Source organism: Echinops telfairi, unplaced genomic scaffold (genome assembly GCF_000313985.2).
Source record: "Echinops telfairi isolate 266 unplaced genomic scaffold, ASM31398v2 ScPeMD7_443;HRSCAF=831, whole genome shotgun sequence".
In the NCBI taxonomy this organism is placed as follows: domain Eukaryota; kingdom Metazoa; phylum Chordata; class Mammalia; order Afrosoricida; family Tenrecidae; genus Echinops; species Echinops telfairi.
Window position 1 is genome coordinate 66580425 of NW_022104341.1, and position 13460 is coordinate 66593884.

The 13460-nt window shown below is 41.3% G+C and overlaps 1 pseudogene; it reads left to right on the top strand.

Moving 5' to 3' along the window:
- The first annotated feature begins 9689 nt into the window (after positions 1-9689).
- Positions 9690-11214, top strand: LOC101645906 (annotated as a pseudogene).
- The last annotated feature ends 2246 nt before the right edge of the window (positions 11215-13460 follow it).

The window sequence follows — 13460 nt, forward strand, 5'->3', positions numbered from 1 at the left end:
TATTTCTTTAAGACTCCCATTCGTGGTGTTACTGTGACAGCAGCAAGACCCATCGCATGCCGCATTGCTCCCTGGGCCCTTGAACTAGCATCCTGCTTTTCGTTGGGTTTCCAGGCATGCCTACAAGTGTCCTTCAGCTTCTCACAGCTCCATCACAGCGATGAGGGTCTCTGCTGCCATCTTCCCACTTAGGCCAGCTGGGCTTTCCTTTTCTCTTAAGTGACCCTTACAGATGGAGTGGGAGCGCTGATGAGGTTGGCAACTACAGCTGTGCCAGATGAAAGGGAAGAGGAACGGGATGCAAAAAGCTCAGCCAGGAAGCTGCTCAAATTAGAGCCCAAATTCAGAGTGCAAGGGTAATCCAAGAGAATTGTTTAAAGGCGATAATAATAGTAATAATATTTAATTATAAAGTGCATTATAGCTCACGGAATATCTAGTTCTTTCCATCAACTCCAATCAGGTGGTTACATAAGCCCCTCTGCCTGTCTGAGGGACAGCAGCAGGGGGACAAGCACTGTTTGGTTTGGTTTGGGTCCCAGAGGGGGTGGGCTTCCACACCTTCTTTCATCTGAACAGTTGACATTGTCTCTCTCTCTTTTTTTAACCAGGATCTGCAAAAGCAGTTTTAAAACAAGCGAGTTAGTCCTTCCTTTCGACCGTGCAGAACCGATTGAGCTGAACATAGTTTATGGCTATCACACTTGAAAGCTAGGCCAGGTGATCTCCTTCCACCAATCAGCCACCCAAAACTCTGCAGTACGTTTTTATTTTTACTTCCGGCATTGTAAGAATTGAATAGACGCCAACTGCTTTGTTTCAAACAAACAAAACTGTGGCTATCCAATATTGCTCACTGCACTTAAAATGAGCACTTGATTTAAACTGACAGTACTTAAGCATTGATTCTGCACCAGCAGTATTCCTAGGAAATTTAGCAAGTAAGGCACAAGCACCTATGCCTTGTTCTCTTCACCTGCAGAAATAAACCAGGCATTGTTCATGTCCCCAGAAACGCCTCTTTGATGACAAATACCGAAACTGTTTGCTGCCACAGGCAGTTCCTAAGCAGGGCTATGTATTTAACCTAGATGAATGACCTAGTAGCTAGTGTTTAGCTAAGAATCAGGAAGAAAATGAATGCAAAGTGTGAAATAGCAAACAAGATGATTTTCGTATTTCTATAGACCTAGTTTGGAATGAGCCCTGGTGGCGTAGTGGTTACCCTTTGGGTTGCGAGCCACAAGGTCCACAGTTCAAAACGACCAGGATAAACATGGGTTTTTCTACTCCTGTAAAACCGACAGTCTCAACAACCCAAAAAGGCAGTTTTACCCGGTCCTATGAGTCAGCATTGATTAGATGGCAGTGGTGTGTGTGTGTGTGTGTGTGTAAGAGAGAGAGAGAGAGAAAGAGTCCACTATTTAGTGGTCCTGTAAATGATGGCTTAACTTCTTCGTGCTTTAGTTTACTCATCTATAAAAATAAGAATAAGCGTATCCCTCTTATAGGCTGGGGAACATTCAGGCTTCTGGGAGTAGGAGTATTCTGACTAGCTATCTTCTGAAGGGCAGCTGCGAATAAACAGTACACAAAGAAAAATGGTCAAAAAATGCTGAAAACAGAGCATGGTCTTACTAGGTTTGATGAGTTGCTGAAAGTAAAATGGATGATCTGCTTGTTAACCCTTCAGCAAGTCCACAAGAAGCAGGTTAAAACAAGGAAAACCTGGGATTCCTAAATTTTGACTTGTAAAAAACAAAACTTATTAAACATCTATCCTCTAAGCTCTCTTGGGAATCATCCTTAGCAGACATCAAGGTTGCCAAGTCCCCTTTGCTGTCACTTTCTATTAAGAGCTTTTTTTCTACTCTTAAAATAAAAATAGTCTCTCATGTGGAGTTCTACTTACTTTGTGCACCTCACACGGCACAGGGTCAGGAAATAGAAGCCCGCAATAAGACATTATCCGACCTCACATTAAAGCAGAGTTAGACGTAGGCTAGCCCTGCGTTGTGTCTTGCTCTGAATGGTTTCCATCATATCCCACCTCTTAGGAAGAAGATTTAGGACATAGATTGGTTTATCAGGACAGAGTTGGAGCTGAAGAGAGAAAGATGGGCCATGAGAAGATAAAGAATTAACAATTGCACTAGGTCTGCAGGATAAGTTAAATTAAATTGAAACGTAGTATCCCCTTCTAGTGGTTTTCGTGGATTAGATGAATAATATTTCTGGCATGGCTGCGTTGTGATTGTCAGTGAGGTAGTGAGTTAGGCATATTCCCTGTAGAATAGTCTCGGCTTGGCGAGTCCCTCCCCTTTTCTTTCACAGCGCCCCATGTTGGGGAGTCACAGTTGAAGTCCCTGCAGGGTACAAAGGGGTAAGGACTAATAGAAAGGTGGTGGTTTGAATGCATTCAAAGGTGCCTTAGAAGAAAGGCCTGGTGGTCTACTGCCAAAAGATCACAGCCTCGAAATTCCCATGAAACACTCCTCTACTCTGAAACACAGCAGATGGCCACGAAGCTGGGTCTTCTGGATTTGGGTCTTAGAGTCGAAGTTAGGATGCAATGGTTCTTAAGGAAAGCTGCACTTTTTAATTGCCTGGAAACGTACCCGTAATGCCAGCCCACAAACCCGAACAATTCTGTAACAATCTCTGGATGTAGAGCCCAAGTTTAGGCATTCTGGAAAAGTTCACCTGGTGAAATTGGAGTTGAAAATTACTGTTTTAGAGAAATCATGGATCTGACCTTAGAAGGAGATTCTTATGACCTTAAGTGTAAGGAGACTTCTTTTTATTCTCCACCCTGAGCAATGGTATTTATTCATAATAGAGTGATTTACAGTGCATTGTCATCCCACAGTCAGAAAAAGAGGGTTGGCTGAATCTATTTCAGAAGAATACTCTGACCAGCACATTATGGAATTATCTAGTCAGCGAGTAAAAATGGATTTATGTTTATTTTTAGAGACCAATCATGCATGCTTATGTTTTTGATAAAACAAAACAACTGTTACAGTCTCACAGTCTGCCTCTCTCTCTCTCTCTCCTATATATTATATATGTGATTTGCTTATTTATTTACCCAGTCCTCCACTGTCCGCATAATCTTTGGTATATTGGAGTCCATTGTTGCAGCTATTGTGTCAATCTACCTCCTTGACGGATTCTCTCACTTTGGTTGATGCTACCAAACATTATGCTCTTTCCAGAGGAAGGGTCCCGAATACGTGAGTTGAAGTCTTATCACCCTCCCCTCGAAGGAACATTACTTTTGTGGTCTTATTCTTCTGGAATGTGTTCATTCTTCTGGAAATGATAGTCCATAATATCTTCAATCTTCCTTGCCAACACCTCAAAGGCATCAATTCTTCTGTCTTCATCTGTCCATCATTGGAATCATATGTTTCTTAAATATGACCATGAGTCTGATATCTTCCTTGCTCTCTGGCATTACAAGGTATCTCAGACTAATCATGTACATTTCTTATTCTTACTGAGGAAAGGTTGTGGGGTTCAGTAGGGAGAGGTGGAATCCAATCCACCCCAAGGATAATTGACATAAGGCAAAGGAGGTCACACATGCCTCCACCTTAGATGTCAAAAATCCTTCCCATGACACTCCTCTGCTGGGTGCACTCATTCAGAACTCACAGAACACACCCACACATATGGGGTTGATTAGGTTACAAAATGTTAAGGAGACAGATGTGTTTTTAGTGGAAAAAGCTAGCACTTTAAGAAAAAATATATAACTCATAAGTGTATTGCTATTCAAATGAAAGATTATAGATTTTGAGCTTCTTTTATTTTATGTATTTTATATATGTGTCTCTTTTCTTTCAGGTGAACATTTCTTATTTCTAATGACATTTACAAAATTTATATATTTACTTTAGGCAATATATATCCTATTTTCTAAAACACTAATATTAATATTAAGCACAAGATTACTGGATGAAATAAGTACTGTGTCCTTAGTATATATATCCTTTGGGATATGACATATGAAAAAAATAGTTTTCAAGGCCAAAATAATTATCTTTTGTGGATAGGTTGCTGTGTTAGACAAGGTTCTCTAGAGAGACAAAACCAGATTGCTAATAATTATATATATGTATATATATATATATATATATATATATATATATATATATATTTAGATAGATAGATATATAACACAAGAAATAAACAGTTAAATTATAAAGCAGTTATACAGATAGATAGATATATAACACAAGAAATAAACAGAAATTATAAAACAGTACAAATGGCTCAGTATAATTCAAACGTGTTGGCAATCCTTCAAGTCTTGAGGTCCGCCAGGTAGTCCTCTGTAGAGAGATTCAGGCTTTCCCGGCACAGGCAGCAAACAGCAAGGCAGGTCACCAAAAGTCAGTCCCCAGCTCAAGAGATATAAATTCCAATTGGGTGGTGAGGTAGGTCTTAAAGGAACCTCAAATTACAGTGACACAGTCCACAGGTTAGGTGTCCCACAGGTAGTGTAGCTTGCAAATTGAGGCACAGAACAAGCAAGGCAGCCACACACTGGTCCAATAATCAAAGAGCGAGGGACAAGAAAGGCAAGGCTCGCCGAGCCATTTATCTCTCCGCCCTTCAATTAATCCCACGTGCTTATCGGCCAGGCTGGCACAATAAACTATCTCAGTTGCCAAACTGAAATGTGTTGAAGCTGAACTGTACTCTTAATAATGGGAAATTAACAGATAGGATTAACTACCTATTGAGGAAAGGAAATTTTATTTCACAGATTTGAGGACAATGATTGGAGAAAAAATAAATCAGTTAATGGTGCTACCCCACTGAGTTCACATTGTTTGAAAAACTATTCAACTTATAGAAAAAGAAAAAGAAAACAGAGATAGAAATTTGATAAAGAACTAAAGGAAAGCTTTGGACAATCAAATTCACATATCTGTCTTCTGTATGGGGACATAAATATCATGTATAAATTGATTATAAATACCAGGTTTGTTAGAGTTTCTTTCTGCATTCATGTATACATTCTATGGGAATTTTGAAAAATGATAATTTCTAAAGTGGTGCTCCTAATATGTCTGATTCATATCTAATGTTCCAAAAGTAATAATATAGTGCTTCACTACTGCCCTGCTCTTGGTATAAACCCCCAACCCTGGGTGCTGGAGAAAAGGTTGTACACTAAGACCCACAGGCCAGATCTGGCCCACCATCTGCTTTTATAAATAAAGCTTTATTGGAACATATACATGATTTTATGCAACAGTTGAATCGTTTCTGATAGAGAATATACCGGCTGACAAAGTTCAAAATATTTGCCATCTGTTCTTCTGCAGAAAACACTTGCTAACTGTCCTCTAGCAAAAACCCTTCATAGCCCCTTCAATGGTGAGTTCCAAGGTAGTTCAAGGGTCAAGAGGGTTCAAAGGATCAAGTAGGTCTATATATTGTAATAACACTTTCATCCATTCTTTTTTGTTTCAAAATTTTCTTCCTGAGGTCTGTTTTTATCTCCTCTCGGGGTCATGAGATACCATCACCCACATAGTTCAAATGGGCCACTGTCTGTCTTCTCTGAGTGAGTCAGAGTCCGGTTCATGGCAACTGGTTTTGTGTGGTGAACCACAAGTCAGCCTCAGATATGTTTTTGTGTTTGCAGGAGGCAGTCTAGTGCCCTTTATCCACTTGTGACTTGCAGTTGTTTGATCTCACTGAGCTTCAGTTCCTTCACCAATAGAACATGCATATTTAGAGTTACGAAGGAGTGAGTTCAAGTTCCTGGCATATAAGTTGCACTACTAAAATGTGGTTATCTTTATTGTAGATCTTTTTAAGTATAAGGTAATGAAAGGTTCAGACCACAACCTATTTGTCAGTCTGTGGTGGCTTCTGTGTTGTTATTGTCCTGGAAACAGTGCCACTAGTATTCATTCTGTTTTACATAATGGCACTATGATTGGGGTCAACTTGAAGGCAATGAACAGAAGTTAAGAAGTTAAGCTATGGCTCTTGGGTAGTCTTGGGCAAGTTATTTAACCTCGCTGTGTTTCATTTTCCTTACCTACATGCACGAAATTGTTATTTCTGTTGTTGTTCACTGTTGAGTCTATTTGAAATTGTGAAATAGATATGTTCACAGTACTGACCACTCAAGATTATTGAGAAGACTAAGAGGAACGAGTTCTTAGCATTATTCTTATTGGTGCATGGACTGTCATTCTTGTAAATGGGATTTGTGACTAAGTTATGGCATTAGAGACCATTGTTTTTAGGACAATGAATTAAATTTTCTTATACATGCGGAAGAATTATGGGGAGCATGAAATAATAAAGAAGGATTTACAAGTATAGTGCATTGTGCTTTCAGTCTAAAATTACGATTATAAATGTTTTTGCTTCTTTTAAACCACTTCCTTGACAACTTAATCACCTTTGTAATAAGGTCAATACCTTACTTACTTCCTGGAATCTGATTTGCTCCAGTAATCTCCTTGTAAATCCCTGTACTAAAAAAGAGCAGCTGATAACAAGGCCAAGTACATATTCCCAATATAAATAGCAGGAAGTTTGTTGTGGGAAACACAGGATTGAAACATATGTTTGAATACATATAAGCACACTATTTTATCCAGGGCTCTATATAACACCTGTGTAGAAAAGCTAAAACACATGTTATAGAAATTATGCTTTCATAATATCACTATATAGATGTCAAAGAAGGAAAAGGAGAAAGTGCACACTTATGGGAAAAAAAGAAAACATGTTTGTTGTTAACATGAACTCAATTATGTGGGTGATTTCTTTTTATCTTTCAACATACGCTGATTCTTCTTCCCAAACCATTAAAGTATGATAAACTAAAAATGTTCAAGTCTATTGTCAAAAGGATGTTATTGAAATTTCTCTACAACATTGAAATATAAATTAGCATAACTTTGAATCAACTCAATAGTTCTATTTTAGATACTCCATGTGTTTAAAAAATATTTAATGATCGCTATATTTTACTCTTGAATTTTTTTAGTTCAATTAAATACATTTTTGCTTTTTTAAGCTAAAGTCCAATCATAATTTAAGGTTGTCTGTGTTGGATGCATGGATGGGTTGGTATGAGACAGGAGGGATGATAAGGAGATGGTAGAGACGTCGTCAGTCTATTGTGGGTCACTATCTAGTTTCTGACCTGAAATGCATCAGAGAAGATGACTGAGCCACTAGAATGAGTGGAAATCATAAATGTGAAAAGACCACAGACAAATGCAGGACTGTTTAGTCCAGTAATTCAGATCCATCAGCCAGTCTGCTGGAGAAAGCTGACTTGTCCGCTCCCATAAAGACTTACAGCCTTGGAATCCCAAAGAGGCAGTTCTGCTTTCTCTGTCTTAAAGGGTCGCCCCGACTCAGAATTGACTTCAGGGCAGTGAGTTTGGCGCATATGGACAGTCTCCAATAAGTATTGGGTTAGCAGATCAAACCTACCAGTTCATCCTCAGCAGAAAGATGAGGCTGTCCACCACCCTAAAGAGCTGCAGTCTCAGAATCCCTGAATAGTGTCATCATGAGTCTGAGTAGACTCAATGGCATTGGATTTGGATTCCATTAATAGTATGACACAGTGGCTGCATCAATATGCTCAGGCGTAGGAACAATTGGGAGGAGGGCACTGGACTGGGCAGTGCTTTGTTCTGTTGCACAAAGTCGGTTGGAGCCGACTTGATGGCATCTAACAACAATAGCGATCATGCTGCCAGAGCTACAATTTAATCTAGTTCAAAGTACATTTTGATTTAATGGAAAGATTTCTAAACAAATGTCTTATTTGAGGCTATTTTTAAATACTAGTGTAGACACCATTAGGAACGTCTATTTTTAAGATAATAATTGATGTTGTAAGTGGGAAAGATCATTTTCTTTGTGTGACAGCACAGTGAGCGAGCAGTGTTTTGGGGTCTGGGAAGACGTACGTTCCATATTAAACACATGGCCCTGCGCATGCTTGGTGGGGGAGTTCTCTCAGAGGATATTCATTCCTAAGTTTGTCTTCAGGGGAAAGCTGGTCCAACTTCACAAGTACCAGCAGGTCAGGAGTCAATAGATCCAGTCCAGGCTGGTCCCAGTAGTTACTTTTCTGCAAAATAACCTTGAAAGGAGCTTGTCAGCAAAATAACTTAAAAGGAGTACACTAACCTCCCATTTCTCTTCTTTCCTTTCTCCTGCCCTGGTCTCTTAAATTGAACTTAGTCTGGGTAAGTTCAGCCCTGTGATCCCTGGTGGCATAGTGGATTAGAAGCTGAGCTGTTAACTACAATGCCAGCAGTTAGCACTCACCAGCTGTAAAGATGAGACTTTCACCTCTTGTAAAGATTTCTGCCTCAGAAACCCAAAGGGGTCAGCTCTACTGCCCTACCCTATTTTATAGGATCTCTATGACTTGGAATCAAAATGGCAGTGAATGAATAAGTGATTCAAGTGGTGGTTTTTAGAACCTACTAAAATATGCTGAACAAAATCTTCTCTAATGGATCAAGTTTGAGAAATGCTTCATACCTTATCACTCTCCAGGAGATTTACAATGTACTTAAGTATATGAAAATAATATCCTAAGATATTCTACAGTAACAAAACCTATTTAACTCAGCGTTATCCTATTAATCTGTAAGACATTGTTGGATGCCCAGACAATGGCTTATCCTTTCATCATATAGTAATGATTCTATTGGCACAGCATATACCCAGTCCTAAGGAACGCAAGCCCTAAGGAATACATCGTGCATTCTCTGATCCAACCTTACAATCCCCTTCTCCTTTGCCAGATATTGGCCCAGTGGCATAACGGGGAGGCAGATGCTGGCGGATAAGACATGAATGGGTAGCTATCATGGAGAGAAAGAATCCCTTGTGGCACTGTGGGTTACTCATTTGGCGGCTAACTGCAAGGTCAACGATTGGAACCCACCAGGTGTGCCATGGAAGAAGGATGTGGGTTTCTGTCCCCGTAGAGATTTGCAGTATTGGAAACCCAGGGAGCAGCTCTACTCTGTCAGAATTGCCTGGATGGCAGTGAGTTTTTCGTTAGCCTCCTATGCTCTGGATGCTATGAAGAGTCCTCTAGACGTGGTAACAATCTGAAACTCAGGAATATGGTGTGTCAGTTGCTTCAGCGTGTCTTGAACAGTGGCTTCTGAGCGGTCTGCTGGACCAGTTAAATTCAAATCAGAGAAGTCAGCTCAGAAAGTTAAAGTGACTGTTTTGAGAATTTTAAAGGCCTAATCTTGAAAGATTTTCTTCAAGGACACAAGACAATGATTGAACATTACAATGACTTTTTTTGTGTGTGTGTGGTGGTGGGGTGGTTACAGAAATGGAAATATATCCTTCAGAAGTATATAGACCTAGTTGGAGAGTATGTAAATAAACAATAGCTTCAGGGGGTGGACAGCCTTGGGGTCACAGAGGCTGAACAGCCCTGCCTTCTGCACATCACTGAAGCACCCCGCCCCTGTGTGGGTGCAAGCCCTCTGCTGCGTCAAGGCACAGCTGCAAGAAGGAGAAAGTCCACGGAGGGGCAGAATAGAATTGTCATTTCTCATGTCAGAAGTCAGACATTTCTTTTGTCAGAAGTTGAAATTTCTTTTGATCCCTTGGTTACCTTCAAGGAAAGTGACTATAAACTTAAATTGAGGATGTCTGGAAACCTAGACAAGTCTAACATAAATGAAGCAAGAAAAGCAACTGATTCTGAGCGTGCTGTGGAGGTTTCTGATGAAGCTTTGCAGAGAAGAAGGTAGGTGGCCTCCTCTAGCCCCCAGAGAGCCCTGACCTCACTCTAGGCCCCCTGGATTTGTGACTGTCGAAGAACTCTTCGAAACAGCAAAGGAGTCCCAAACATGGCTCTGGCCCATGAGAATTTAGTAAATGGAAACTTCAAGATTAAATCAGGGGAGCTACCAGAAGGCAGCTTGGAAAAAGAGTGAAAGAAATTGAACACAAAGCTTTGGGGGATTGATTGAGTGCCCAGCTAAGTGACGACCCTCCAACACATAACCATGCCATCATACTCGCCAGTGAAATTACAGAGACATGCTTATCTTTCTTGCTGCCTGGTCCACTAGACTGAGAGAGCAGATAAGCGAAGTCTTGGATCTGGACCTGATCAAGCAGGAAGCTGAGAATACGACCCTCGCTATCTCGCAGCCGGCAGACTTCATTGTCGGTATGATGGGGACTCTGTGTGCACCTGTCCAAGCTGAGGACGTGAAGAAACTAAAGGACATGCAGGAAATTGTGCCTCTTTTCAAGGCAATCTTCGCTGCATTCGAATTCATGAGAGTGGATGGGGCCAACTTTGCCATCAGCAGCAGCACTCGGCCACACCAAATGCAACAGCCAGTCAAATACGAAAGGAAGCCATTTCAAGAACTTGTAGAGAAGCTGTCCAATTACTCGGACTTGGTCACTAAGTGGCCAGAAGAAGCCCACAGAAGTGTCAACATTCTCTGCCCCCTGGGCAAGAGGCTGCTGGATCCAGGGAAGCCCCTGGGCTGAGTCCTGTTGCTGTCCAGAATGATGTGCCCATGGAGCTTCTGACATGCGACCACTTCCAAAAGCCCTTCCCTGAACCGGTGCTGATAGACCAGCGCCTGCCGGAGCAGCTCGCCATCCTGGGGTGTGCTGCTGGTCCCGTTCAGCAGGGCCCACCCTGGCATGTTCAGCAAGGCCAATACTGCCGAGAAATTCAAGATGAGCATCAAGATTCCACACGTTGATATGCATTCCCCCTCCTTTCACCTGAAGGAAGCCCTAGCTGCCGTTGGGGAGAGACTCTGCGTGGCAGTGAGCAGCTGCCTGGCCCAGTGCGAACTTGCTCCCTTCACCTTGGACAAGGCGACCTTGCTCAGGGGCCAGATCACGGCCGTGGCCAGGCCTGACAACCCTCTTCGCAGGATCATGGATTCCCAAATCCTGACCTTCTTAGAAACCTACCTTGCCTCCAGTCACCAGAAACCATTTCCCACAATTCCTGGTAGACTGGGCCCGGTTCAGAAAGAGCTGGATGAAGTTGCTCTTAAATTCGTGCGCCTGGTCAATTACAACAAAACGGTCTTCTGTCCCTACTGTGACGCAATCCTTAATATGCAAGGACAATTCTCCAGGACAAAAAAAGAGAAAGAAACAATAGCTCCAAATGACTATATTTTTGTTTCATAAAAGGTTTCCATGAATTCATAGCAATACCTTTTGGCATATCCTCACATGTCACTATCAAACAGGGTACTGTTACAGGTAATCACCATTCCAATTGATAAACCTGCTTTGGGGAAACCCTTGCCTCAAGCAAGACTAAGGCCCCTTTTCTGATCATGGCAAAATAGTCTCAACATAGGTCAGCATTTTATGAGCGATAATGGTTAGACTAGTGTAGATTATGTTGAAGACAGAAACAACCTCAAACTCTCTTGTTTTCAACCAAAAAAAAGTTTGCCTTTCATTCCTGATCCAGGTTCATTGTTGGTTGCTTGGTGGCTTTGCTCTGAGCCTTCTCATCTGGAACCAGACTGGAACACTGCTAATTGTGTAGGAGTAAAGAAAGCTTGAGTGAGTCTTGAACCATAATCACAGAACTTGGTTCGGACATGACATGTTCATTTTTCACAGCTAAGCAGACAGAGCTGGTCACAAGACACAGCTCAACCACAGAGGAGCAGGAAATGAAATACTGTTCGGTGCAGAAGAAAGGAAACAGAGAGCTCTTTCGATAGCTATTGGAGATGTGATAAGCTACAGAAGTTTCTAATCACAAAGATGTTGAAAGTCCCTTGGATTCTCTTTAGGTGGTGTATTTGGGCTAAAATATGGTCCATGTTGGGGACTGAAAAATTAAGGGAACTGCCTTTGTCCCCTAGGGGAAGAGAACAGGTAAGAGCTATTTAATATGTCAGCATTCCATCCAAGCTGCCTAAAATTTCAAGGCCAGGCTCTGGTCCCAGAGGAGAAACTGAAGAACCAATCACACACCCACTGCCAGTTTCTGTCTGCTGAATGTGTAGACAAACTTTCCTTATACTGTAGTTTAAATTCTGTCTGCTCAGTGGAAGTAGATAGACTTTCCCTACGGTTTATCTTAGGCAACGCTGATTATAGGATAGTTAAGTGTTACCCCGAAGGGCAGCAGCTAAAACCCACCTGCTATTCAAAAGGAGAAAAGACTTAGAGATCTACTCCTATTAAGTTTGTGGTTATTAGGCAGCATGGACTCAATTCCAACACATAGCCATGCCATGAATACCAAATGAAGCACTGCTGGGTCTGGCACCACCCTCCAGAGCCTAGCTCTGTTGGTGCCCATTGTGTCCCTCCATCTCATTAACAGTCTTCCTCTTTTTCGTTCACCCCTCACTTTACCAAGCCCCTTGTCTTTCTGCAGGGATTGTTTCCCCCTGATAACATGTCCAAAATACTAGAGATGATGGAGAAATTGGTTGTGTTTCTCCCCAAAAAGACTTGTTCACTCTGCCAGCAGTCAGTCCAAGGTACAGTCAAGGTTTTAAACCGATGCCATAATGCAAATGCATCAATTCTTCTCTGCTTTCCCCATCCGTTATCCAGCTTACACGTGCGTAGGAGCCCATTGAAACTACCATAGCTTGAATTACACCTACCTTATTCCTCAAAGAAACATCTTTGCTCTTTAAAACTTTAAAGTGGTGTCTTGCTGTAGATTTGCTCAGTGGAATATGCCACTGGATTTGTTGACTGCTGCTTCCATTTGTGTAGATTGTGGATCCAATTGAAATAAAATCCCTGACAACTTCAGACTTTGCTGATCATAGTTTCCTACTGGTCCAGTGGTATGGTTTTGTATATTGAGTTATAATCCATTTGAAGGGTGCAGTCTTTGCTTTTCCCCAGTAAGTGCTTCAGATTTCCTTTCGTACAGCAAGCCATTTGTGTCAGCCACACATCACAGGTTAGTGAGCCTTCCTCCAATCCAATCTTCATAGAATCCAGGTTCTTGGACTATTTGCACAGCATGCAGACTTAATAAATGTGGCGATAGGCTTCAACTCTGATGCATGCTTTTCCTAATTTTAAATCAAGTAATATACCCTTGTTCTGTTTGAGTCACTGACTCCTGGTCTATGTACAACTTCCACATAAATTCTGGATGGAATTTCCGTTCTTCACAGTGTTCCCCATAGTTTGTTATGCCTCCACTTAGTCAATAAAACAGAACTAAGTCTCTTTCTGGTAATTATCAATACATCATGATAGCGTCTTCCATCAACTTCAGAAGCAAGAAATTGGCACAATTCCTCAATTTCTTCATCATTGACTTTAGTGGTTGGTGCTTAGATTTGAATAATAGTCATATTAAATTGTCTTTCTTTTAAGCATATGGATATTAGCCTATCACAGAAGACTGCACTGTACTTCAAGATAGATGTTGAAATGTT